The 26,685-nt window shown below is 38.7% G+C and overlaps 1 protein-coding gene and 1 long non-coding RNA gene across 2 annotated transcripts in view; one reads left to right on the top strand and one right to left on the bottom strand.

The window, feature by feature from the left end:
- Positions 1-26,685, bottom strand: part of thsd7ab (thrombospondin, type I, domain containing 7Ab) — a 198,339-nt gene that overhangs the window by 131,443 nt on the left and 40,211 nt on the right. The gene's annotated exons all lie outside the window — the stretch shown is intronic.
- On the top strand, positions 3,671-5,485 carry LOC148154962 (uncharacterized). The gene is made up of 2 exons (XR_015765675.1): positions 3,671-4,456; positions 4,534-5,485. It is a non-coding gene; the product is annotated as an uncharacterized LOC148154962 (long non-coding RNA).

Here is a 26,685-nt window from a genome sequence, read left to right as displayed (position 1 = left end):
TCACAATAATCCATTAATCAATTAATTCAATGATAAAATAAAATTAGCTCAATAATGAAAGGCAATTTTGTTTATGGACACATAATAATCCATTTTATTTATGTGTTGTGTGTGGTTTTTATTTCAGCTTTATGCATTTAAAATATGCTCCAGTTCCAGTGTTGAGGATTCTTTACAAAAATCAAAGTAGATCGATCTACGACAGGCAAACTTTGATTATTATATTTCCTTCTCCAAGGGAAACTGCTTGTATGCTGACACAAAGTTTCCCCAGAAAACTTGCTAAGCCCGGTGGCCGGTACGCGAGGCAGTAACTCCTCCAGCGGTTCGCTGTGTTTTTGAGTTAAAAGTTGTTTAAAGTTGACAGGAAATGTGAAAATATCACTTGATAATTATGTTATTGGAAGATTGGAAGACTAATACCTGAACACCAACTAGCAAGCAATTGTGAAATGGTATAATAATAAAAATCTTTTTAAAAAGTCTTTAAAAACATGAACAAACTGAGATAAGCAATGCTCAGCCTGGTGGGGGCACAAGTAAAGCCTGGTGGCCCGCCAGGCTTATAATGACCCTGCTGGTCCATCTAAAGTGTTAAATATTGGTAAATACAAATATAACCATAAGCAATTCACCATTTATTAAAAAAACAAATAAATAAAAAATGGTTCAACAACAACAAAATTATTGCTTTTCACAACGATTACGGGACAATTTATCGTCCCACTAATGTTCTGATTGTGACACAAACCTTAACGAAACATTGATCAATAAGCATCTGCTGCAGATTTCCAATCAGTCTTATTGATGAGGTGTTGTGTTTGTGTTTAACAGTGAATGTTTTCAGCTTTTTCATTTCATTTTACTGAATAATGAACACTGCTCAAGGAGAAACAAAACAAGGCATTAAAATGCAACACATCCAGCAGAAAAAGCGGTGCCTTTATGCAGAGAACAAACAGAACTCAACACATCCGTTACGTTTCTCCACCTTTAGAGGTTTCGTGACAGAGAAGGAGAACTGAATGCAAATCTCCTCCAGCAGAAGCTCAAGAGCCAGAAACACAGAGGATGAATTCCTCGTCTGGTGTGAAATTTGCCCTCTGCGTAACGTTCCACCGTGACTTAGACGTCCGTATCAGTGGGAACACCAGGATTTCTGTCTTTGCTCCACTTCCTTCTCGCTGCTTCACTGACTCCAGCTTCACAAACCAGAAATCAATTAATGGATTATGAACCTCTCCAGAATGAAGCCAGGACTTAACGTTTACAGAGAACCAAAGATAATTTCATACAGACTTCCTCTCTCTAATTGATTTTCGAGTGTATTTCACGTTTACAGCTCTGTGGCTCTTTCAGTGATTACATTTCACTCTCACAATCTTTTCATCACTTTTCCCTCCGACTCCGGGCCTCAGCATCACCGCAGAACATGATTAGATATTCCTGGATCCGATTAACAAGATTTCAGTTTGTTTTTTATCTGAATTTTAAAGGAGATTGAAGGACCAAACTGCAAAAAGATGTATATTCTTCCACATTATTGGGTTTAATTTGTCGTCCACTTCAAATTTCTACACATTTATGTAAAAACAGAGAGAAACTCTATTCTGGATGAAAAGTAAAAAAAAAGCTGACTTTTCATCAGAATCTGCATCAAAGTCAAGTTAATGACGTTTTAAAAGTATTACGCAACTTTTAGGATAATACTGATAACATAATAAAAAATGAAGTTCCTTTTAGAATATTTGGAAAACTAGAATATTAATGTCACGCCAAGAAAATAAAAATAATAAAACTACAAGAACAAAGTAATATGAAAATTAGTACAAGAATAAAGTTGTAATAATATGAGAATAATGCCATATTAAGAGATAATATAAAAATAATATGATAATAAAGTTGTAATATTATAAAGCTACAATATTACAACTTTATTTTCATAATATTAAGACTTTATTCTCATATAATTACAACTTTATTCTAGTATTATAGTGACTATCTGACTATATTTAGTTAACTATTTAGTTATTTTTTTTCCTTTATGGCCCTAATAATCCATCATAAAAAAAGTAAAAAAAATGGGGGAAATTTTGCATAAATTTTTAGCAGAAAGAATTAAATAACATTTCTGGTAAAATTTTATCCCTCCATGTAGATTCGGTTTGTTTGTACAAGAAAACTTTTTAAAGGGCATCATGTAACAAACATGCATTAGTTCATAGTTCGTTATGAACAGTGATTATCTACCAAAAACACTTTGGTTTGGTTAGACTTCATAATCTCTCCTATTTACCAAGAGTTGACTGGTGACACCAAGGAACAGAACAATAAAAATACAGCGTTAAATACGAGACAATAATATGCATTTAAATTAAACTTTTTGTGAGATTTGCACATTTTATGACTATTTATATCAGCAATTCATCCAAAACAAATAAATCTGTAGGTGATCACCGTCTTCCTCAACAATGAGACGTAAGAGATAATATTTACCTGAAGCTGTGTAACTTGATGTGAACCTGATTTTTCGGTATCATGCTGCGTTCAGCTGCATGGGGGCTGATAGTATCACATGCAAATCCTCAATAAAATGACATTTTGCTGCATCAGTTCCACATACAAACATTTAGTCATAATCTTTAGAGTCGCTCACTGTGACGGCAGTTTGGGAATAATCTGCTGCAGAAAGCAACATTTAAATAATCCTCTAACCGAGGTGGACGCCCGTCTGGTGCTGAACGGCGACGTGTCTTTGATTTAGTCTGAAGGTAAAATATTGTTCATTAATGTCATTGTTCTATACTGTCTGGCTACTCTGTTCTGCATAAATAACAGTTTGCTCTAAAAGCTGATGGTTGAATAAGCCCAGCTCTCTGTGGATGACAGCAAGATTAATCACCAACAATGTGGAGAAATAATTTGGCTTCAGCTAAGTAAGCAGGACTCACTGCTGAAGAACCAAGTCCTAAAGCGTCCAGGACTGGCTGCAACAATAAACTTTATTTATTTGAGATGCAAGAAAGAATGCTGCAGGCTGTTTAGTTTTTATACATTTTAAAATAAACATCGTCACGTGGACATCACTGGAGTTGTTTACTTTGCAATGCAAACTGTGGATGATGTATGCTAGGTGCTAAAGCGCTAACTCCAGCAACATCCAGTCCGTACAATTTGAACTATGTTGAATGAAGAAATGATGAGGGAAGAAGAAAATTGGAGGAAAAATCAGGTATTTGTGATGCTGCTGCTTGGAAATGCCGATCAAGAAGGAGAGCTCCCGTTTCTAACTCGAGAAGTTTAGTATGAGTTAGAATCATTTTTTAGCTCTTTCGCCTTCTCCCAGTTCTCAGTACTACAGAAAGACACCGCTCTGTCAGAAGCAACGAATCAGAACCAGGAGGAGGGTCTCTGCGCTGTCACTCACCCTTGTGTGCGCGCTGCTCACACTCTCCCACTTTCTCTCCGCTACATCTGGTTCACCACAACATAGCCTGCTATGAATGCTAAAGCTAGTTAGCATGGCCACCAATGGAAGTGGATAAACCCTTTTCTTGGAAAGGTAAGTTGTTTTCCCGCCTTTTGCACATTTAGCAGCGAGTACACAAGATTGATTGACAGCGCTAAGACCCTCCTTCTGGTTCTGATTGGTTGTTTCTGACCAGGATTGGTGCATTTCTTCAGGTGGCTGTAAAACCACAGGGAGAAGTCAACTGTTTCACAGATTACCGTTACGACATGGTGACAGTTTAACAAATATGTAAAAAAACATGTTTATAGTCCAGGTTTAAGGGCAGCAGCCCCACTGCCACCTCCAGTGCTGCTGCTTCTCGTATAAATGCTGCCAGTCTTCAGAAAACCTTTAAAATGATTCCTTCGATGCTCAGACACAGAGGGAAGGAGATGTTTTCATGTTACTGCGCAGTAAGCAGAACCTGAACTGCTAAAACCATCATCAGCAGGAACAAAACACACTTTACACCTAAAAAAATAAAAAATAAGAAAGTGGTATGCAGCAGCTGTCATAAAAATACATATGAGCATACATGGCAATGTGCTGGTTTCTCTTTATCAAGAAGGCAGTGAGGTGATGCAGCGTTCACTCCCACAAGCTGACCAATGACACGAGAGTCGCCCCGCCACCGACCAATCAGCAGCTTTGTTTGCTGTTTTTCTTCAGCGGCTGACTTCGATCTGAGCTGACAGGCCTGTAGACGTCTTCCCAGAAGGGGTGCGACGGGCTGGCAGAGGCGACAGCGAGGCGAAGCGAGTCTCTGGCCAACAAGCCCCGGGCGGCCAGCGGACTCGGCCCTGCAGTTGACGGGCTGCTGCACTGGCAGAACCCCCAACAGCAAAAGCAACACAAAACATTTGTGGCATTTTATGAGAGCGAGAATACCAAAAGAAAGAAACAAGCAGCAGGGAGGCTCGTTTCCCGGCTCATGTTGGACTTCATGTGAGGCTATTTGTGGACTCAACAACAAAGACGTTGCAGCCCAAATTTCTCCTAATCTGACCTCCATTTCCCTGCAGCGATCCACTCCTGATGTTCATCACAGGAGCAGAAATCGGCCGGCAGCAGCGAGGGGAACCTAACGGCGCTGGTTGTGGATCCAATTACACTGTAATCCAGCTGGGTAATAACCTCCAATCCTGGCCAAGCGGAGGGAAGGTGGGACTTCAAGTTGGTTTTCCAGGAAGCCGCCTATATCTACGTCAAACTGAATTGACCCAACACGAAAATAAACAAGGATGTCATGCCTGACCTGCAGCCGGAAAGTTTAGGAAATAAATTACAGCGCGACAGCTTCCAGATACTCCAGATATAAAGACTCTTCTTCACACTTTGGTGCTGCAGAATTTGTCTCAATTTGACAATCTTAACGTCTTAATGGATCATCGTTAAAGTAAAATCGGTTCCAGAGACAATAGGAATCAGGAACATGTTCCATCACTGGCAGCTGTGAATAGTCAGAAGGTTTTTCAGAGATTCGCCTTCTGCCCACATGTGTAACATTCAAGACTGAAATACATTTTATTAACAACCAGTCAGTGTCTGGTGAAAACAAAGCAGTAATTTTAATTATCATAAGTACACTGTAAAACATTTGAGCCGCATTTAGCTGTGTCTACTAACTTTTACTTCTTAAGTTTAACACATTTAGTGAGTTTGAACCTAAATGTGAGAATTTATGGAAAATAAACTTACAGCAGTAAGTTGTGTTAGCCTTCTGTTAATTTTGTCAAACCTCCAAGAGTTTTTAGATTAGCACTTAAAAAAACTGAAATAAGAAACTGACGGGAGTGGGAAGTATTTCCCAGAATGCTTAGCGGCGTGTTTCCGTATCTTGAGATGGAAGTGCGTTACATCGATCCGACTCTGGTGTTTATTAAGGCAAATGTTCATCTTCATGTCCTGTTCACACTAAATGTTTTTAGCAGAATTCAATGTGATGTTTAATAAAATGCATCATCAGATCAGAAATTATTTTTTCTTGCATATTGTGAAATAATTATTTGGTTTAATTTGCAGCATTAAGTTAAAACTTCAAGGTTAATGAAGTTAAAAAACAACATTTAGACAACTTGTCTCTTGTTGTTAAATCAACTTCATGAAGTTTAATTTCTGAGTTAAAACCAAAATGATTTTCTTGTTGCATTTTCAAGGCAGCAGGTGGACTTTCATTTTCAAGTTAAGCCACCTTTAAATGTTTTACAGTGCAGGTAGGAAAGCAGCAGATGTGTAACTTAGTGCAGGAGTTTTGTCAAAGATTTCAATGCTGACTGAACTGCAAAGGCACCATTCTATGAAAACTTGACTTAAAATAACCCTAATTATGTATTTTCAGACAGACTGTGGCTCCTTCACATGAACGGCAGCAGCAGACTGAATAATGCTGATATTAAATGAATGGGTGGAGTTTTCTCTTTCACTTTTTAACACCTTTCTGTGACAAAGTTGCATCAGTCAAGTGGTTCAGCATCGAACCATTCACACATTTCCATGAATCTCCCACTGAGATTTCTGCTCTCACTTCACTCCAACCCCAAAGCAAAAGTTTTGAGTGTTTAAATATGTCTGTCACGTCTCACAATTCTTCACTGGGATTACTTTCAGAGTTTCTGCAAAAACTGCTGACAGAGTAACTGTGGCACTCTTTCTGCAAGGAGACATTGTAGTGTTTAACTTTGGCAATTCAATACCGTCAGTCCACCTCTGCTCCATCGGGGTAAATCTATTAAGCTTCGAAGCGCTCAGAAGGAGTCAGAAATAACACCGCACGTCTTTTCTGAAGCGCATTTCCTTCACCTTGATGGTGAAGAGCAGAACATTTACATTAAATTAGGATATTTAATAAATACACGGCTTTACAGGAATTAACACACACTGTGTTCAGAGGTTTTACAGCAATGTTACTTTAATGTCAATTTTAAAAATTATTTCACTTCAGCTAAGGTTGGTTATTTTCAGTGGAGTGAAGGTTTTTATTAGGGCTACCAATGACATTAATTTAAATAATGTAGCGCAGATTAATCACATTCCCTATACTGATCTAAAAACCTTTTTCCCAAAGAGTCACCTTGTTCAAGTTACACAGTTACAAGTTAAATATAATGATTAACAACAGCGCTAGAATTATTAATCTGATTTACTTTTTTAATCGACTGACAGCAATAAAATGTAACAAACAAAAGTGACCCAAGCACTCGCCCTGAGGAACACCGTTAGCATTAGCATTTTCTAATCGATTCACAGCACTAGTTCTAATACAGGTTTATTTAAAGTGAAGCACTTTTCACAAACACACAGTCACAAAACAATGTGGAGAAAAAGAGAAATAAAAACTCCAACACATAAAAGTAAAGGGGGAAAAATCTGATTAAACAAAAACCATATCAGTTAAGCAAAAAGCAGGTTTTTGTTACCAAACTGCTTTAAAAAATGTCCATCAAGCCTCCTTTTTCATTTTGTTCCGCATGTTCTTTCTTTTATTTTTACATAAATTTCAGATATTGCTGCTGTTTGGGGAGGTAAATGTGGTTTGGAGATTGATTTCATGTAAAGTTGATCACTAAAAACAGGAGATTGTCGTACGTTGATGATCTAAATGGATCCTTTTGGAGACATCCGTGGTTCATTGTTTGGTTTTTGCTGCAGAGACTTTATCGACAGCAGAAGTTTGGAGAAAACAACAGAGTCAGTTGGTTATCCAACAATAATTGAATAATTTTTTTGAGAATTGAACTTTGACCTTTTTGAAATCTGCATCCAAAAATGTACTAAAGCATAAAAAACTAAAACTAAGCAATATTCAACTGATAAAGACCTGAAAACACTCTAAAAACGAATTAAAACTAACTGAATTAGTCACAATGACATAAAACTAAACGATACTGAAAAACCCAGGTGTTAAACTTCACAAAATTAAAAAAAGGAGTTACAAGATGTTACAGTCATACAACAATCTCCCTCTTCTAAATAAAGAACAGAGCCACATTCTGCCATATTTCAACCATTTTTACAGTGTTTATATCGTCTGCTCTTTAGCTCGTTGCTCTTCTTGGCTTTATAATTAATTCTCAGTTTAAAACCGTTTCATTTCTGCATCTCTTGTCCTTCTCTTCACCTTGTGAAAACGTTCTGATATCTTGCAGATCAGTTTGCCTCCTGCATAAACTCTTCATATCTCAAACACAATCATGTGCAGATCCGGCTGCTGCAGAATATAGGGCCTCATTATGATACCTTGCAGCCATCGTGTCAGGTCTTGGCAACCAGCGGAGTCCACAGCAACCCGCCGTGTCCTCTGGCAGTGAGATGCTTTCCAGAGATAGACGCCTCCCTCCAGCACGACACATCATGGAAATCCCAGAGAGCCGGCCAAGACAATGCCGGAAAGAATATCCTGGTTTTTAAATGTCAGCACAGATTTTCTACCGGGCGTCTCCAACCTGAGTCTGTTTGCAACTCAACAATCTACGTCGTGACCTTCTCCGAACAATACGACAACATGCGGATACACAAGTCTGGGTGAATAAAAGCTGCAGCCGGTTTAATAATCTGCCTTCCTGGTTCTGTGAATTGCTGCAGCACCTTATTTCACATTCTGTCTGAGCAGCCACATGGAGGAACCACCTACCAACCCGACACGCGAGCAGCAGGTTCCCACTACAGACTCCCCTCTGCTGAATCAGAGCCAACAGCAAACAGACTCTGTGCAAAAAATACACAGGAGGGAGTTCTGCTCCGGATCTCATTCATTTCTGCAGGGAACGCAAATCGATTCTTCACATTTATACCTAAAGACTCAATCAGATCAAACCTTTAAAAATTATTCTAATGTCAATTTTGGTGTTTCTTCCTCTTTATGACATTCGTTGTGTGATTGTTGAAACAAAACATTTAGGGAGCCAGAATGACAGGTGTGTAGAGCAACCTTTTTGAACTTACATTTTTTAAAGTCACAATTTAATTCAGAAACGATTTTCGGTCCAGAAACAAATTTTTCTATACAAAGGGCCTACAGATTCTGGGCCGATTGTAAAGAAAATACAACTAAACAACTCTATCATATTCCATTAGTTTATATTTAAACTAAAACATGCATAAAATGCAACTTAAATGAAGAGTATTGGGTTAGTTTAGATGTTTGACTTTTTCTTAAATAAAAAAATATCAAAGAATTATTCAAATTATTTAATTATTCAAGACGAACTCCAAGCTACCAAGCCTCTGCCTCACAGAGTAAACTTTCACCATGACTCCATCACTCAGCTCCTTCAGACTAGCCAGCAGCAATTAGCAAATACCTGGTGGAGCTGCGCATCAGCTGAGCTCGTTATAGGAGCTGCTTCTCAGCAAAACGCTGGTAAAAATGTCATTAAAGGGTTAACAGAGGAGTGGTGCTGTGATGACTTTCTGGAAACGGAGTTTCACAAAGAGCAGGAGCTACTTAAAGAGACAGAGGCCCAATTTCAAGGAGTGAAATTACATGAGTTCAGAAAGGAAAGGCAAAGCAAGAACATTTTACAGCAGTTTAAATGATTTACATGCAGCTTATAGATGACACCAGTTACTGAGGTTACAGGTATAGCTAACCTCTATAGAGCTAACCTCTATAAAGCTAACCTCTATAGAGCTAGCCTCTATAAAGCTAACCTCTATAGAGCTAACCTCTACAGAGCTAACCTCTATAGAGCTAACCTCTATAGAGCTAAACCCCATAGAGGTTAGCTCTAGAGAGCTAACCTCTATAAAGCTAGGCTCTACAGAGCTAGCCTCTATAAAGCTAACCTCTATAGAGCTAGCCTCTATAAAGCTAACCTCTATAGAGCTAACCTCTACAGAGCTAACCTCTATAGAGCTAACCTCTATAGAACTAGCCTCTATAAAGCTAACCTCTACAGAGCTAACCTCTATAGAGCTAACCTCTATAGAACTAGCCTCTATAAAGCTAACCTCTACAGAGCTAACCTCTATAAAGCTAACTTCTACAGAGCTAACCTCTATAAAGCTAACCTCTATAGAACTAGCCTCTATAAAGCTAACCTCTACAGAGCTAACCTCTATAAAGCTAACCTCTACAGAGCTAACCTCTATAGAACTAGCCTCTATAAAGCTAACCTCTACAGAGCTAACCTCTATAGAACTAGCCTCTATAGAGGTTAGCTCTGTAGAGGTTAGCTTTATAGAGGCTAGTTCTATAGAGAACTAGCCTCTCTATAGAGAGGCTAGTTCTCTATAGCCTCTATATAGGCTATAGAGAACTATAGCTAACCTCTATAAAGCTAACCTCTACAGAGCTAACCTCTATAAAGCTAACTTCTACAGAGCTAACCTCTATAAAGCTAACCTCTATAGAACTAGCCTCTATAAAGCTAACCTCTACAGAGCTAACCTCTATAAAGCTAACCTCTACAGAGCTAACCTCTATAGAACTAGCCTCTATAAAGCTAACCTCTACAGAGCTAACCTCTACAGAGCTAACCTCTACAGAGCTAGCCTCTGTAAAGCTTAGCTCTACAAGCAGGATGTAGAGGGATTACTGAGTCATGCACTGCAGGTGTAGATGTCAGCATCTGCCCTCTCTGTTTCACACCGGTTTGACATACATCTACATTTTCTCATCTGCTTCTGAAAATCCCTTGTAATATATTGGAAAGAGCATGTAGCTGTAGCTGGATAATCTTTAGTGTTTTTTAGGTTATGCTCAAGCTGTGTGGATTTCTGAATGTGGATAGAAAAGCAGAGACAATGTGAATGAATTTACTCCAGGCAGCGTGAAGAGGAACCTGAACGCCAGTGGAGTGGGATCCACTTGAGAGAGAGAAGAAAAATCTCACAGGTGCATTTTCCTGTTATTATTATTATTTTTTTTTTTGCAGTGTATGTGTGACAGCGTATCTGCATGTGTTGTTCTGTGCGGGCGCACCCGTTGCTCCGAGGGGCCGCGCCTTGATGATGTTGCTGTCACGATATTGAGATAAATGGTCCAATCACGCACCAAGATCCTGCGCCCTCAGGAGGGCCAGCAGCGCGGATTAGATTACCACCTCCCACAATGCACCATGCTTTACATCACAGTCCAATAGGAGAATAACACCGGAGAGGTGGGGCGGCTCTGCAGCCTGGCGTCTTAAAACAAGACGTCTAAAATTAGCTCCATGGATGTACGCCGAATCAAAACAACGTTTTGGTAATGATTCAGATAATTCAGGGTTCTGTAATCATATATCAGCGAAATAGAGGCTTTCATTAACTCCAATGCTGCTCAATTCAGGGGCATGTTCAGAAATTAGAGCCTCATCGTCTGGTTTGAACGTTATTGGTATTAAAACCAGGAAATGATTGGATGAATACTGTTCAGTGCAGCTTGTAAAGCCAGGTGTAATAAAATACAGCGATAAATCATGAGGGACACGAAGCAGCTCGTAACACCAGAGGTGATTATGACGGTTCAGAAAAAAGCCCCACCATCAGTTTCATTACTTTATTATTATGCCTAGTCACTATGAATGTCAAAATAATCAATATCTCTATATAACTGATTATAATTGTATTTTTCATCTGCACAAAAATCAATAGAAACATTGAGTCGTACTGAGTAAATCCAGAAGAAACAGGCAGCGTCCTGTAACATAAGGCAAACATAACAATTGTTCTATACGAGGAAAATATACAGGAAAAAACTAGATGGTGACGGCTGCACACTTGCTAGCTGTGCTAATGCTACAAGCTAATGCTACAAGCAAAACTAATTTAGTGAGATAGAAGAGCTCACTAAAGCTCCTCTTTCTGCAATAATGAAGTAGCAACTTCAAATCCAAACTAAGCTGCTGCAGACCACGGCCCCCAACTCAACGCTTACAAACAGATGCGCAATTATAAAACCGTACTTGTTTGAAAAGCAGAAGTGGAGCCTCCTGTACAACCAACAACAACACCACAAGTGGTTTTTGAATGATATGCCAACAACAAAGCACTTCTCTTTTCCAGCAGCCATTGTACAGTTGACCAAATGTGATGGAGTTCAGATTGGGTTGCTAGGTAACAGGCAGTGCCTACTGAGTTGTGTTATTACACTGGGGAGGATTTTGAAATGGTTCATTTTTCAGACACCAAAAACATTAAGTTACTGTCAAAAAATGACATGAAAACATTTCATTAAACAAATAGTAATAAATGTAATGCACTGGGGGAAACCCTGCATCACTACTGGAATAATTTCATTTGATCTGTTTTATCAAAACTCTCAAATCCTCTCAAAAATGTCACAGTGATCACAAAACAAAATGATTAAATGTTAAAATGATTAACTGTGGCTTGAACGTTTAAAAGAGAGAGTAGAACCCCTTATTGGGCAAATTGTTGCTGCCAGATTTAGTTTTATAGATTTAATCTCTAGTTAATCACCAGCTGTGTTTCCTTTGCAAGTGTACACAAAACTTTGTCAATATCCCACCAATATATCTCAGGATTTAACCCCTTCAGGGCAGAGGAAGCCCACTGAGGCGCAGAAGAAGATCCTTCTTGGACTCTAATGTAGTGGCAGCAGTCAGGAAGTGGGAGGTGTTGGAACGAGAACGAACATACTGCAGCCAGGCTTCACTCGCAACTTGCACACGGAGCGCATGCATGCAGCCATGCACACACTCGCTGCTCTCTGCAGGCCAAATCAGACAGACTGTGGCTGTCCAACCACGATGACCCGCCGCCTTCTGTCAGCGTTTTATGCTTCCCTTTATTTCATCTTAGCTGAAGAGCATGATGAAAACAGAGAATCAGGAGGTGAAATAACCGGGAAGCCTTCGGGTTTCACGACTGGGAGAAGTCAGAAATGTTTCTCGTTTTCTCTCGCTGCCCTTCTTCATGTCAAGCTGCTAATAAATAAAGGCCACACTGCCAAAAATAAATAAGTAAATTAAAGTTGCATTTCATGAAAAACAAGTGCAAAAACACAAAATCTTACCAAGTAGTTTTGGTTTGGTTTCTACTGCAAATATCTTGGTACATTTACAATAGGACAAACTATCTCCTAAGTAACTTGTCAGCAAGAAATTGGAGTTTAAGTCAGTAATTCCTCATTATTGATGAAAACGTGCTGGGTCCATTAGCAGATTATTTCACTTGTAACATGGGGAAAATGTCTTATTACAGAATTATTAACTCTAAACATGCTGCCATATCTTGCTGAAAAGTTACTTGTAAGTTAGTTTTATCTTATTTTAAGAATATTAAGATATTTGCAGTAGAAACTAAACCACAGTTACTTGGTAAGATTTTGCATTTCATTGAGCTGATCAACTTGTTTGCTCAAATCTTCCAAATCTGTGTTAATATTTATCTTTTTAGTATGAGTTGAAATTTGTTTTAGTAACCTTCACTGATCTGTTTCATGGTGCAGAGCCTGATTTAAACTGGAAGAGTTCACTTCCTGAAGAAGGAGCTCACAAAATGAAAGCAAGACGTTTAAGAGCTTCTGATTTGTGTGCAGAATTGACTCCGTATGATTCACTCAGCGTTGCATAAAGACGATAAAGAAAAAAGAAACGATCCATCATGACAAACATACATGGTTAGTCATTATCAACTGCATGCGTGTTCCTCTCCTGCCCTTTCACTTCATGTTTCCTCCTTGCCAACATGCGGTGCAATTATAGCCCAACATCCTAACAAGACCTCCTGGAGGAGCACCAGCCTGTGACGCTGTCAATTTGGCCGCCGCGACGGCTGGAAATGTCTCATTACTCTGCAGAGCGCAGGGGGCAGAGCCTCGCCGAAGCACACTTACTCCGCGTGAAGCGTCCCACCCAGAAAAAAAGTCATTATAAAGGAAGCACCCAGGGGATCCGGCACCACCTCCACCTGACCTCGGTCCGCAGCATGAATAAATTACCCAGAGTGCTGCTCTGCCGCACGCCGCCAGCGCGGAGAGCAGCGGCCGCGGTCTGCAGGTTTCAGCCATGTCAACATCAGCAATGTTCTTTATTGTTTCAATGTATTTATTTATAAACTCACAATAAAGCAAAAGTAATAATAATTTTGATTCAATCATGCATTCCAACTGATTCTAGTTATCACACAGTAGTATTTATACTACAAGCTCAATTTTAAAGTTTATATTTCAATTTCAGATTGCAGCATTCACTCCAGTATCTGTTCAGCCAGAATTTATAAAACCCATTAACAAAGTGCTAAGATATTAACAAATATCTGTTGGATATCCTCTCAGCCCCTCAGGATTTCGTTGTTGGTTTTTGTGATTTTGTGACGCTAATTCAGAAATATCTGTAAGGAATTTCACAAAATTTGCATTTATGTTTGATGATAAATGTGGCTTTTTGCTACTCGCCACATCGATCACAGACTATTACAGTAAGGCAGAGGCAGCAGTGTCGTAAAAGTAAGAAATACTGCCACCTACAGGTGGGAGTTGGCATTACATAAGCCTGGTGTTTATGATAGTTTTTAAGAAAAATTAGCTATAAACTCGTAATTATGAATTAGTGCAAAAAATGTGGGCATTATTTGATTTTGCATGATAATTTCCACAACGGCAGAACTGTGATTAGCTGATGCTACGGATCGTGCAGAGAGGTTATATATAAAACATAAGTGTGGTGAGTTACACTGCAAAAACACAAAATCTTAACAAGTACTTTTGGTTTACTTTCTAGTGGAAACATCTTAGTATCTTTAAAATAAGACGAAACTATAAGTAGCTTTTCAGCAAGATATAGCAGCTTATTAGAGTCAATTATTCCTTAATATTGATGAAAACGTTCTTGTTTCATAGGCAGATTATTTCAGTTACAAAACGCTGACAATGTCTTGCTATAAGTAAAATAATCTTCCAAGGAACCTATATTTTGCTGAAAAGTTACCTGAAAGTTAGTTTAGTCGTACTTCCAGTGAACTAAGACATCTGCTCTAAAAACCAGACCAAAATGCTTGGTAAGATTTCTTTTTGGGTTCTTTCTGTTTCTATACTGTGGCGAGAAAATAAAAAGTTACATTGTCAGTACTTCAGAGTAATTCAGGAAGTGGTCGCGCTTTTCCACGAGCTTCCCAGTTGCGTTTGTGACTGTTTGGGGAAAACAGCCGCCCACCGTGGCATTGATCCATGAAAGCAGCGATCGCAGATCCCGTCTGAATATCTGATCGTCTTTGTCGCGACTGATATCAAATGCTGAGGCAGCCAATGGGAGGAATGATTGATTACTATGAAACCCGTCAGGCGGCCTGGCTCCTGCAGCTGCATGAAGATTCCCTGCACCAGGAATAGATCTAAAGACTGACAGCTGCCTGTCCCGTAGGACGCCAGCCTCTTGCTTGTGCTAATTTGTGCCAAAGCCTCCGCATGTGGAGGTGTGAGCACATAATACCAGAGAGATTCGGGCATGCTTGTCAGAACCACTCAGTGTTCCTTGATTCTGTGAGCAAGGAGTGGGAATCTGCTGGAACTAATATCCCATGTCATGTTTACTACGCAGAGCGTACATGCCTCTGCATTTTATAAAAAGTACAGTATAGCAGGGCTGCAACTCACGGTTGCTTTAGTTAGCGATTAATCGATTAATCCGATTAAAAACAGAAACATTCTGCAGGTCTTCCATTTAAGGCTTTTTATACAATATTATAAAACCACTAAATGATGCAAATAAATAATTCAGTTCATTTTAAAAAGACAAAAATAAACATTTTATTGTCTATAATGCAACACTACTGGATTATTTGTAGCAAAGGATGCATCTGCAGTAAAAAAATACTTCTTACAATACTGCTAATCTCACGTAGAAATGTTCCCTTTATTTTTTCTCGTAGTGACAAAAACCACCCCAATAACTTTTAATAAATTAAATTAAGCGAATTTACTTAAATTAGCATCACTTCACCCGCTGGGGTCTGAACAACTTCCTCCTGGTTCCCATCTGCAGAAAAATCTGCGCTAATTCATCAGTCAGTTGGATCTGTTTGATCCAAACAGATCAACTCAACTCTGTGAGTGTTTTACTCTGCGCGGTCCGGTGTGAGTTTTTACAAGGATTTATTTTTTTTGCGTGGTTTCAATTCTCCGAAACGGACAGATGTTACGTCTGCAGCTCCTCCAGAGCGCCGCTCTCCTGGGTAACGTGAACCCAGAAGGCTCCATTTGTTGAATCCGCTGGATGAGTTACTCCCAGCGGTTTCTAATTCTTCACAGTCTGCAGTGGTTGAGCAGCGGACTGTGCATGTTACAGTCTAATAAATTTTTGCTTCGTCGTTTATTTCCTCCAGATAAACTACCGGCTCCTCAAATGGATTAACACAACGTTGTTTTCTCTTCCTAACCATTGATTTTATTTTTTAGCCAAGAAAAAAATAATGACAGAGAGAAACAGTTACATTTTGAACTGTCAATTTTATTTTAGAACCATTTTTTTAATTGTAAAGTGTTGATTTTATTTTTGAACCATTTTTAATTTTGAGGTGTTGATTTTATTTTTGGACCATTTTTTAATTGTAAAGTGTTGATTTTATTTTTGAACCCTTATTTATTTTTGAAGTGTTGATTTTACCTTTGAACCATTTTTCATTTGGAAGTGTTGATTTTATTTTTGAAACCTTATTTATTGTAGAGTGTTGATTTTATTTTGAACCCTTATTTATTTTGAAGTGTTGATTTTACCTTTGAACCATTTTTCATTTGGAAGTGTTGATTTTATTTTTGAAACCTTATTTATTGTAGAGTGTTGATTTTATTTTGAACCCTTATTTATTTTGAAGTGTTGATTTTATTTCTGAACCCTTATTTATTTGGAAGTGTTGATTGTCTGAAAGACCTTAGACATGAATTGCCCCATATGGGGTTTGAACCAACAACCTCAGCATTACCAGCACGGTGCTCTGACCTGCTGAGCTAACTCACCTACCTTACAAACTGTTGAGTTTCCATAGATTTAAGAACTTACATGATCTTACCACAATGAAGATTTGATAAAAGTGCTTATATTCTAATGTTTTTCAAAATAACATACATGATATTTTATTTTCCAGAGATTTTGTATTTTGAAGTGTTGATTGTATTTTTGAACCATTATTTATTTTGAAGTGTTGATATTATTTTTGAACCATTTTTAATTTTCAAGTGTTGATTGTATTTCAGAGATATTTTTTTATTTTAATGTGTTAATTTTATTTTTGAACCATCTTTTATTTGCCATTTAGCCAAGTCTCTGTAGAACCATTTGTCTCTGCTAATGACATCTTCAATACAATTGTTTGATCCCAGGCTTAGTTTATGGACTGTAATGTGAAATTAGGCACAATTGTTTGTCTGACAGTTTGTTCACCAAGTTACTGTGCTCTCTGAGAGGATCTGTGGTATAAGTATTTGACATTGTTCCATGCCCAGCGTTGACATTAGTCTCTAACAAAATGTGGATCATCTACCAGGAACACTGCAAAGAGCATGAGTTTCTGTAGTGTAGTGGTTATCACGTTTGCTTCACATGCACAAGGTCTCTGGTTCAAAACCAGCCAGAAACAGATTTTGCATGTTCTATTCATCACAGGTGTTTACTAAAGGTCAACAAGGGTTCTGTGGTGTCATGGTCTGTACTCTGAATCCAGGTATCTGAGTGCAAACCTCAGTTGAAATTTTTCATGTTGCATCTCACATCATCAACTTTGGAACCTCAGACTGAAACAAAGCAGAGAAGTTCAGTTCCTGTAGTGTAGTGGTTATCATGTTTGCTTTACACGCAAAAGGTCTCTGGTTCAAAACCAGACAGAAACGGTTTTTGTAGGTTATGCATCTCTTGGGGTGCAGTGAGACAACAAGAGCCTTCCTCTTTCGTGATGGTTCATTTGCCAATCGACTTCAATGTAGGCTTCTTTGAAATCGAAGCTACTTTACTTCAATTACCAATTGGCAGTTCTATGGCGTAATGCACATGTGTCAAACTCAAGGCCCGCCGGCCACATGTGGTCCCCCAGCATTTTATAGGCCAATGATTGACTTAAAATAGATTTTGAGCATGAATTGACTACAAACTATATTTCAACCAAAGGTTTGTAATGCGCTTCCTAGCCAGACGCTGCAAAGCCTCCGGTCCATAACTCTTCAACACGCCGTCAGCTCCCGGTCAGAAAGACGCATTTAGTTCAGAGACCATGAGATGATATTCAGAAAGGATTTTTTTAATTAATTGATTTCAGTTGCCTCTGAGACTAAATCTTTGCGTAAAGTCTATAATGTCTGCCCATGTGACTTGTTTTTATTTTTTGTTTGCTTACCTTTAAACACTGATTTAAATATTGTAATTTTTAAACTGAGCAGTAATTTTACATCCATGGAAACTCAAATGTAATATTTAAAACTTCAATACATAAAATCAGTTATTTAACAATATGGTGTTTAATTTATTTTTAACATTGTATTTTTATACGTTTATGCTAGGGCTGCCCAAGTCTAGTTTTCCAGAGCTGCCATCTGCAGCTTTAGATGCATTCCTTCTCTAACTCACCTGGACCATTGACTCATTATAAGCCTCTACAGAACTGAATGAGGGAAGTCAACCTTTCGTCTGGGGTGTGTTTTAGCAGGGATGCCCTCCTGATTTGTACCGTCAATGTGGCCCGTTGAGGGGGGCCAATATGCTGAAGTGGCCCTCTGTGAAATTGAGTTTGACACCCCTGCTCTAAGTGTTTTGTTTTCTCAGTAAATTACCATTTTTTGAGTTTACTCCAGTTAGCAATGAACCAGTTACTGAACTAGTTGACAATTGATTAATCACGATTAATCATGATTACTCACGATTAATCATTTCAACCTTATAGCACAGATGCTCTTTTGGATTAATTACTGCTCTGAGTGTTTTGTCTTTTCAGTAAATTACCATTTTTTTGAGTCTGCATACTCCAGTTAACCAGTAATTGATTACTAAATTAGTAGACAATTATTTCAATAATCAATCAATCACGATGAATTGTTTCCTCCTTAAAGTATAAATGTCCTTCATCACCTTTAAGGCCTGCTGCATCGGGGGATCCCGATGATACCGAAGCAACACACAACCAGCTCAATGTCAGCGGCGCGACTATGAGAATGGAAGCCCTGAATAATTTATAGGAGCTGCTCGATGCCGATTGAACGCCAAGAAATGGGAGCAATACCGCCATCAAGGCACCCCTGTGAGATAAAAGAGGCGCAGGGAATGGAGCACTGACAATACTGTCTGTTTTTTACAGAGCTGGAGCAAAACTGTCAAACCGTGGATGCAGATAAAGGCCATCTATACGCTCACCTGAGAGATCCGACAACCTCACTGCAAACATAAGTGATCAGCGGGAGGCTCAGGTTATATCACAGGTGCATGTGGTGGTTAACAATTCCAGCTAGGCTACGTCTGAGACAGAAATGACTTCACGTCTGGCAACCGGCCGCAGATCAGTGGCTATCTGCTGAATGGAGCGGCGGACTGGGAAGTGGAGTTGCACCTAATCAAATCAAAAAACGTGAAATGAACACGGTGAGAAACCCGCCAGCTGGGCGTCACTGAAAATATCTGTGGTGCTGAGTGAAAGTGATGAAACTGAGATCTCACTCCGCAGCGTCTCCGTCTGCGCTCCTCTGATCCCCCCTCACACTCTGCTCACGTGTTAATTGGAAGATGGGGAGATTATGTTGCCTTTCAGAGATGGCTGCTGTTTTTGTGGCTTTCTGTTCTAAAGGTATGCTGTTTCATTTCCTAAATGATTTGTTTAGGTTTTTAATATATAGTTACACAGAGCATTAAACAAATATTGAACTTTTTTACCTTTTGTCATCTTAAAGCTACAAATGCTGACGTGTTTTAAAAAAGTTTAAATTGAGGGACCAGATGAAAGAATGGAATAAAAAACAAGCAGTTACAAAAACCTCCAGGATGTAATGTTACAAATCAGCAACCACCTGGCAACCCCAGCAAACCCCAGCCTGTTACCTAGCAACCCCAGTGGAGTTTCAGCATGTTTGGTAGGCTGGAATGTGCTGTACAATGGCTGCTGGAAAAGACAAGTGTTTTTTTGTTGACATGCCATTTAGAAATCTCTTGCTGCATTCTTGTTGGTTGTTTTTCAGAAATGTACAGTTGTGTAATTGCTCATCTGTTTGCAGCTATTTTCATGTGCGAGTGTCGTTGTTGGGGGGCGTGGCCAGCAGCATCTTATTTGGATTTAAAGTGGCAAGACGCCCAAAACATCTCATTCTGAATGAAGCTCAAAATAGGAAGAACTGATCAGACTAAAATCTCATTATCTAAGAATTATTTTGTGTAAAAAATATAATGAAGATGTTTTGTACAGCCTATGGACCTATCTTAACCTGATCAAGGAAGTATACCAGTTCAGTTTCCAACCACAGACCATTTGTTGCATGTCTTCCTATTCTATTTACCACTGACAGAAAAACATTTAGTAAAATACACTGACGTTTACAGTAATGTGAAAATGTTTCAGCAGGGATTAAAATATAAATTTAACTCTCTGCAGCTTTGAGCTTAAGAGCTGCACAAGATGGGGGTGGGAGGAAAAATCGCCTTATTATGACAAAATTTCAACTTCCTGGCCCTATGCTTTGGTGAGAACAACCAGCGTCTATAATTAACACTAACCTATTGGTGAAAAATCGTTTTCAGGCTCTGGGATTGATCATATTCCTTTAGAAGTGAGATTTCCACAGAGTCTCCCTGGGGACATAATTTACTTGAGGTTAATGGATTGACCAGAGGGCAAATCAATAACAGCAAGTGACTGTTTGTACACTTCAGCAGTAGCATAAATCCCTGTCCAACAACACCAAGTGCCAATGCTCTGTCACACAGTAGCAGATCGAGTGTCTTCTGAGCTGTTCAGCTGCATGAGTGATGGGTCGGCTGCCATCACTCCCATATGGCGCTGTGGTCAGACACATATTGCTTAGTGTAAGCCAAGGCCGGCTGCCTTGGCTGTGACTAACTGCTAATCACTTCTGTTAACTGTAAGCTGGAAAAAATAAAGGACACAGCCAGAGGGAAGTAATTGAATTGGCTACACAAAGTGCATCTGCAAATATGCAACACATTACATCAACACATTAGTTAAGGAAGATCTTATCTGTTTTGTAAGGTGCAATTATAGCAGTGATTTTGTAACAACCCAGAGAGAAATCTTTCTGAACTGGTCACGATGACACAAGCATTGGGATCAGACCAAACCTTTAAATTTAAATGTTTAAAGATGGTAAAACACAGTTTCCACTGGTAGATGTACACAAACTGCAGATGTTCCCAGAACTAGGACATCAGATATGTAAAGCCTGCCTGTTTTATAATGACATAATGGGACTTTCCACAAATCTGGATACACCTAAACCAGTTTTTCTCAAACTTTTCCAGGCTGAGGACCACTTATCCCATTTAACAAACACTCACGAACCACCTAACTTGAAATCGCCCCTGCAATAACAACACGGAAATAAATATATACAACCTGAAATGAAAATATTAATCTCTTAACTCATTGTCTTTGTTCCTCCTGGTGTGAAGGGTGGCGCTGTTTTGGAAATGCTACAATAAAACCATGAACACGTCTACTTAGAGCGTTTGGAGTTACAGATTCTGAAAAATGGATTCTAAGCTTTCCAATGATGGAAAACACATGGAAATCAAAAAAGTTCTTTACTACAGGTGCTGTGTGGAGTTTTACAGCTAGTTAATTTAGAAGCATAAATAAAGAAAAACAGACTTGCATTGCTTTGGCAAAAACAAACATTAGATAGTCCAACAAAAATAACTTTATTTTAGGAGTTAAGCTGCAGTTAGTCAGCGTGGGGCGCAGCGCTCACTGCCATATCGCATTCAGCACAGCCGCAGAGCGACATCTGCATGCATGTGGCATACTATGCATCCTAATAGTCTTCAAAAACAAAAGTTCTGCAAGTCATCAGACTTTAGGTTTTCTTCTTAAGCCTTTTATCCACACATTTGTTTAAACTGTCACCATTTTGTGACAGTTTAATATGAGAATAATCTTCTCCAACTTCTCCTAGTGCTGCTATTGCTGTCTAAACACATACACCGCTCCTGACCAAAAACAACCAATCATAGCTAGGAGGAGGGTCTTAGCGCTGTCAATCAACCACCATCATTGGTTGCCATGCTAACTAGTTTTAGCATTCATGACAGGGGATGAGCTGGGCCTCACCTAGGGTGATTGACAGCGCTAAGCCCCTCCCCCTGGATCTGATTGGTTGTTACTACATAGCACTGGGAGAAGGCAGAGGACCTCAATCTTTTCACAGATTATCTGTCTCATGTTATACTATATATGTAAAAAAAAACATACTGCAGCTTTAACAGTTTATATGATTAAATTGATAAGTGTATCATCAAAACCCTAGAGAAATAATAAAAGAAAAGATTTTAAATGCTTAAAATTTTTTACATTTATTATTCAATTTGTCCGTAGATACAGTTTAATCCAGATTACAGGACATGATGTGAGTACAGCCGCATCTATTTAAAACCTCCTACCTGAATAGATTAGGATTGCAGGGACCGCCAAACCTGCACTGAACACGTGGGTTATCGCGTCGCTCTTATCTGATTCTCCTACTGCTACCTTGTCTGTCGTCTTTGCCAGAGAGATAACACGAAGTGGCACCACAAGGAATATCATTACCCATAAATGAGCCACCCACTGGTTCAGTTTCCATCACAAATTAGCTCGCAAAAAAGAACAAAGCCTTCAAGGAAAAGCGAGGCGATGCTGAAATCCTCCAGTCTTACAGCGGAGAGAAAGCAGCTAATGGATGGCTCACAGCGAGCTGAGGAGACAATATCATTGCAGGAGAGATCAGGTAGAGGAGGTCCAAGGTGAAGGTAAACACGCACCAGCCCACATCACACACACGCACAGCGCTCTGATCACATCAGGGGGGATGAGCCGCAAAAAAATCTGCCACCTTCCATCTGAAAGCAGTGAGATAAATGAGCACACAGCTCCCTGTTTTTGTCCTTTGATTTCAGAGCTGCAGGCCTCCAGGTGAACATAGCAGGAGAGTTGGAGGAGATGGACCCACTGAGCATGGCATCGCACACAGACATGATGCTCACACCCACTAACAGCAGCAGAGCCAACATGACAGCAGCAAGAAGGATATGCAGCTTCCAGGAATATTTCCATGAATCCCTGATTTGATTTCCTGCTTTCAGTCTAGAAATGTGATATTTGTTCATTTCCATCCTTCAGCTGAATCCTTAATTTGAATGACTGCCATCAATGTTAGGAATAAAACAATAAAACTACTCAAACTGGACCCGACAATAACATTAAGGATAAATCAGAAATTTCTGCAACAACAACAATGTCCTCTGTTTTAAAAATGTCTGTCCGATGAAAACCAGATGGACCCTGTGGGGTGAATTCACACCAGTCCTCTTTAGTCCTGTTTAGTCCTGTTTAGTCCACTTTAGTCCAACTTTAGTTTGTTCTGTAATAAGATTGGTGAAATATTTGAACAAAAGCTCATTCATAAAGATGTAAGATGTCATGTTCTTGTTAGTGAAATATGTTATTTCGTTTAGTTAGCGTTAGTATGTTAGTTATTTAATGAGGTAGCGTTATGTTAGTTCGTTTGCATTATTGTTATGCTATTTAGTTATTTAAATAATTTCCTACTACTACTTTTTCATCAATGTTAAGGAACTACTGACTTAAAACAAGCTTCTATATTTGCTGAAAAGTTAGTTGTAAGTTATTTTGTATTATTTCCAATGTACTAAGATATTTTGCACTAGGAACTAGATCAAAATATTTTGTAATAGTTTGTATTTATGCAGTGTACAGACTAAACAGAGAACAAAAGTCCCCATCTGTTAACTATTCCACTTTATTCCTTCATTACATAATTTGGGGGAAAAAATACACATTTCTAGTAAAATCCTTTTGACAAACATTTCAAAACATAGTCGTAGCGATAAGTAGCAGCAGCAGAGGAGGAAGATGGGATTCACCCTTTAAAATCCTTTTTCTTTTATCCTCGGCTGGTTTCTCCAGGAATCCGCAGTTGGAGCAGAAGCAGGTTCAGACTCCACTCATATTCAGATAATAGCCTGTCTGAGTCTGTTATTAAAAGCGGGCCTCCCTGTGAGCCAATTGATTCACTCGGCTCCGGCGGGAAAGCTGCAGCTTCGGCTCGCCCTGCGCGCGCACACACCTCTTGCTCTATCCAGTTGTAACATCTGGATTGCAACACAGTGGAGGTTTAATCAGGGGCGAGCATCAGTGCAGGAGGAGAGAATGTGCTGAATCCATTAAATATGGATTAGGGTGGTAATCGCTGGAGAATGGGACAGGAGGGCAGACGGGTGTAAGAGTGCTGCCAGGTGGGTCAGCTGCTGTGATCCTGAACCACAACAGAGGAAACAAAGAGGACGAATGCAGGCACACAGCATTAGCAGGGAGTTTGCTGCATGCTAGCTGTGGCTCAATGTGTTCGTGAACAAACAACTGAGCAGATGAGAGGAAAAAATGTGAATGAATTTAACATCTGAGTGAGTGAGAGTGAGTGGGTGTTTGGGATTAGTCTGTGTGGCCCACGGAGGGCATTACAATCTGGGAATAAATGTGGGTTAATGATGCTGCAGACCAGATGTGTCTGCAGCACATGTTGGACTCTGTACAGACGATAATCAAAAATGAATGGATGCATATTTTTTCTCGCACTACAGTGTGAACTGTAACAGTATTTGATTTGATACATGTCAAACAGGTTTTTAAAAACAAGACACCAAGTAATCAGCCAACAACCAAGAACAAAATAATTTGTCTACCACTACTTTTCTGTTTGAGTAGTGAACTGTTACTTAACCCTATACCTCTGATCTCAATTTAATGAAATATATTACCTGCTGACTCAAAAATTATTAAAAATGTGTAATTAGAGCCATGTTATAATATTCATGTTCCTGTTCAATATACTGTGCTAGAGAGCCAACAAATAAATTATATCACATACACAAGATGGTTACAAACTAACTCATAACAAGACAATCTATGGATAATAATAATAGTAATAATGACAACTGTAATTCATAACCAGAGTGAATTACAGAGTGGTAATCATCAGAATGGTTACCAACTCCTTGCCAATGTACACCTATAAATTCTTCCTAATCTGTGTTTATATACAGGGTTTTATTTTAACAATAGCATAGATGTGAAGTTTGTCAGATTTTGTTTATTTATTCTTTAAATGTATTTAGTTTAGTCAACAAGTTGTTTCTCCAGACATTTATTGGTGTTTCAGGTTCTGCTGGTTGCTCTTGGCAGTTGGTGGTTACCATAGTAACCGGTAACTGACAGCTCCGCCCTCTTTTTCTGTTGCCGTTGGTAACTGATTTTAACTCCTCATTGGGAGCTCTGTAGTTTGTTTAGGGTTATTTATTAAATTTTATTTAATGTTTAGGAGCAGAAGCTGCTGGGCTGATGTTAACCACCAACTTGATTTCCTCTTTTCTTAAAATAAATACAATGAATCTGGATCTGTTGTGAAATCAACCTATTGGTCCTGAGACAAACATAGAAAGGTCTCATATAATAAGAAATACAATGTAAAAACAAAACTAATGATAACAATGATAGTAAGATAACAATATTAAGCTACCAGCATCGGTAACAGTAACACAGAAGAAACAGGGTTAACAGTATCAGAGTGCAGAAGGCGATCATCAGACTGTCCAGGTGTCGGTTTGAAACATGCACAATCTGTGTATGCTTAGTATTCAAAATCTGATACTGTTGAACCTACAGAACTAAAATAACAGTAATTCTCAGAGATTCATACTTTGCCTAAGATAAGAAAACCTATGAATAGATTTGCATTAAGCTACCAAGGAGCCAATTCAGATTATGGTTTGTTGAAGAGAAGAATAGTTAGTATTCATTGAATATTTTACAAAAAAGAAAGACAATATGCTTCTTATAAGATATATTGGAGGATGCCTCACTGTGGATTATAAAACAAAGACAGAAGCAGGCACCACTAGCTAAAACGTTTGTTGTGCTAACCCTAAAGCTAATCATAAACATTACTTTAGTTAATTCTAGAGGGCCAACTTCAATTCAAATTACATTTGCCCTTAAAACAACGCAGTCCTTGTTCTCTTTTGCTTGTGTATGTTTCTGGTTTGTAAAGAAAAAAAGAGAGAAGGTGATAAAATGGAACTGCTGTGTACACAGACTTCTTGGACTTCAAAATAAGAGCCTGAAACACATCTAACTCCTAATAGTTCATAAATAAAGTTCAACATCTGTGTTGAAGTTTTGGTTAACTGAATGTTTAAAAAAACAGCCAAAGAAATTTGCGCTTTATAATTTATCCAGAAACATTTATTTAGAGGAAGCTAAGAGTGCTAAATGTTTTTAAAGTTAGCAAAAGCGCAAAACAAATAATTAGCTCCACTATTGGTACAACAGAAAACACTTGAGATGTTTGTTGGAAGAAAATATCTTCGAAGTCGGTGCTTTTAACAGCAAAGACAAACAAAAAGTCACAACAACATAAAATTAAAATATAATGAAAACCTCAAAACTATTATGAACCTGCTCAGGAGCAACAACTCTATTTATGAAAAGGGATCCAGAAAAAAGAAGGATCATGGAGATTGACACTTAATATGTTGGGAGTTTCACTGTGGGGATGCTTAATTTAGGACTAAATTAATAACACAGAGCTTCAATATTAATAAAAGTTAGATTAGTTCTGAAGTAATGGGAGTCATTTCATCTTTCCACTATTGGTTTTAATATTGCCCATCAGGGTGTGAATGTAGGTCAGAGCTGCTTTCAAAACTGTCATCAGAAAAATTTATAAAAGTAATTTAGCACTGTCTTTATTAACACCATCAGGTCCTTTAATATCAGTGGAAAGGACTGATGCATCCTCGGGGAAATGGTGACTCTGCTGCAGAGTTCTTAATAAATACTGTTTGATATTATGATCAGCACTGCGAACACCAATAAATGTTTAGAGACATTATTCATATTCTCCATTACTGAGGGGGTGTGTGTTCCCACGAAATAAAGCTGAAACTGTGCATCATGCAAGTCACAATAAAGATGGAAAATGTGTTAAAATTATTTATTATGGTCTCATTTTTTACATCACTATATCCTGGAAT

Source organism: Poecilia mexicana, unplaced genomic scaffold, assembly GCF_051168715.1.
Source record: "Poecilia mexicana isolate PSO_F unplaced genomic scaffold, ASM5116871v1 scaffold_16, whole genome shotgun sequence".
Taxonomy (NCBI): domain Eukaryota; kingdom Metazoa; phylum Chordata; class Actinopteri; order Cyprinodontiformes; family Poeciliidae; genus Poecilia; species Poecilia mexicana.
Note: the sequence above shows the minus strand (reverse complement) of the source record. Positions and strands in the feature narration are given on the sequence as shown.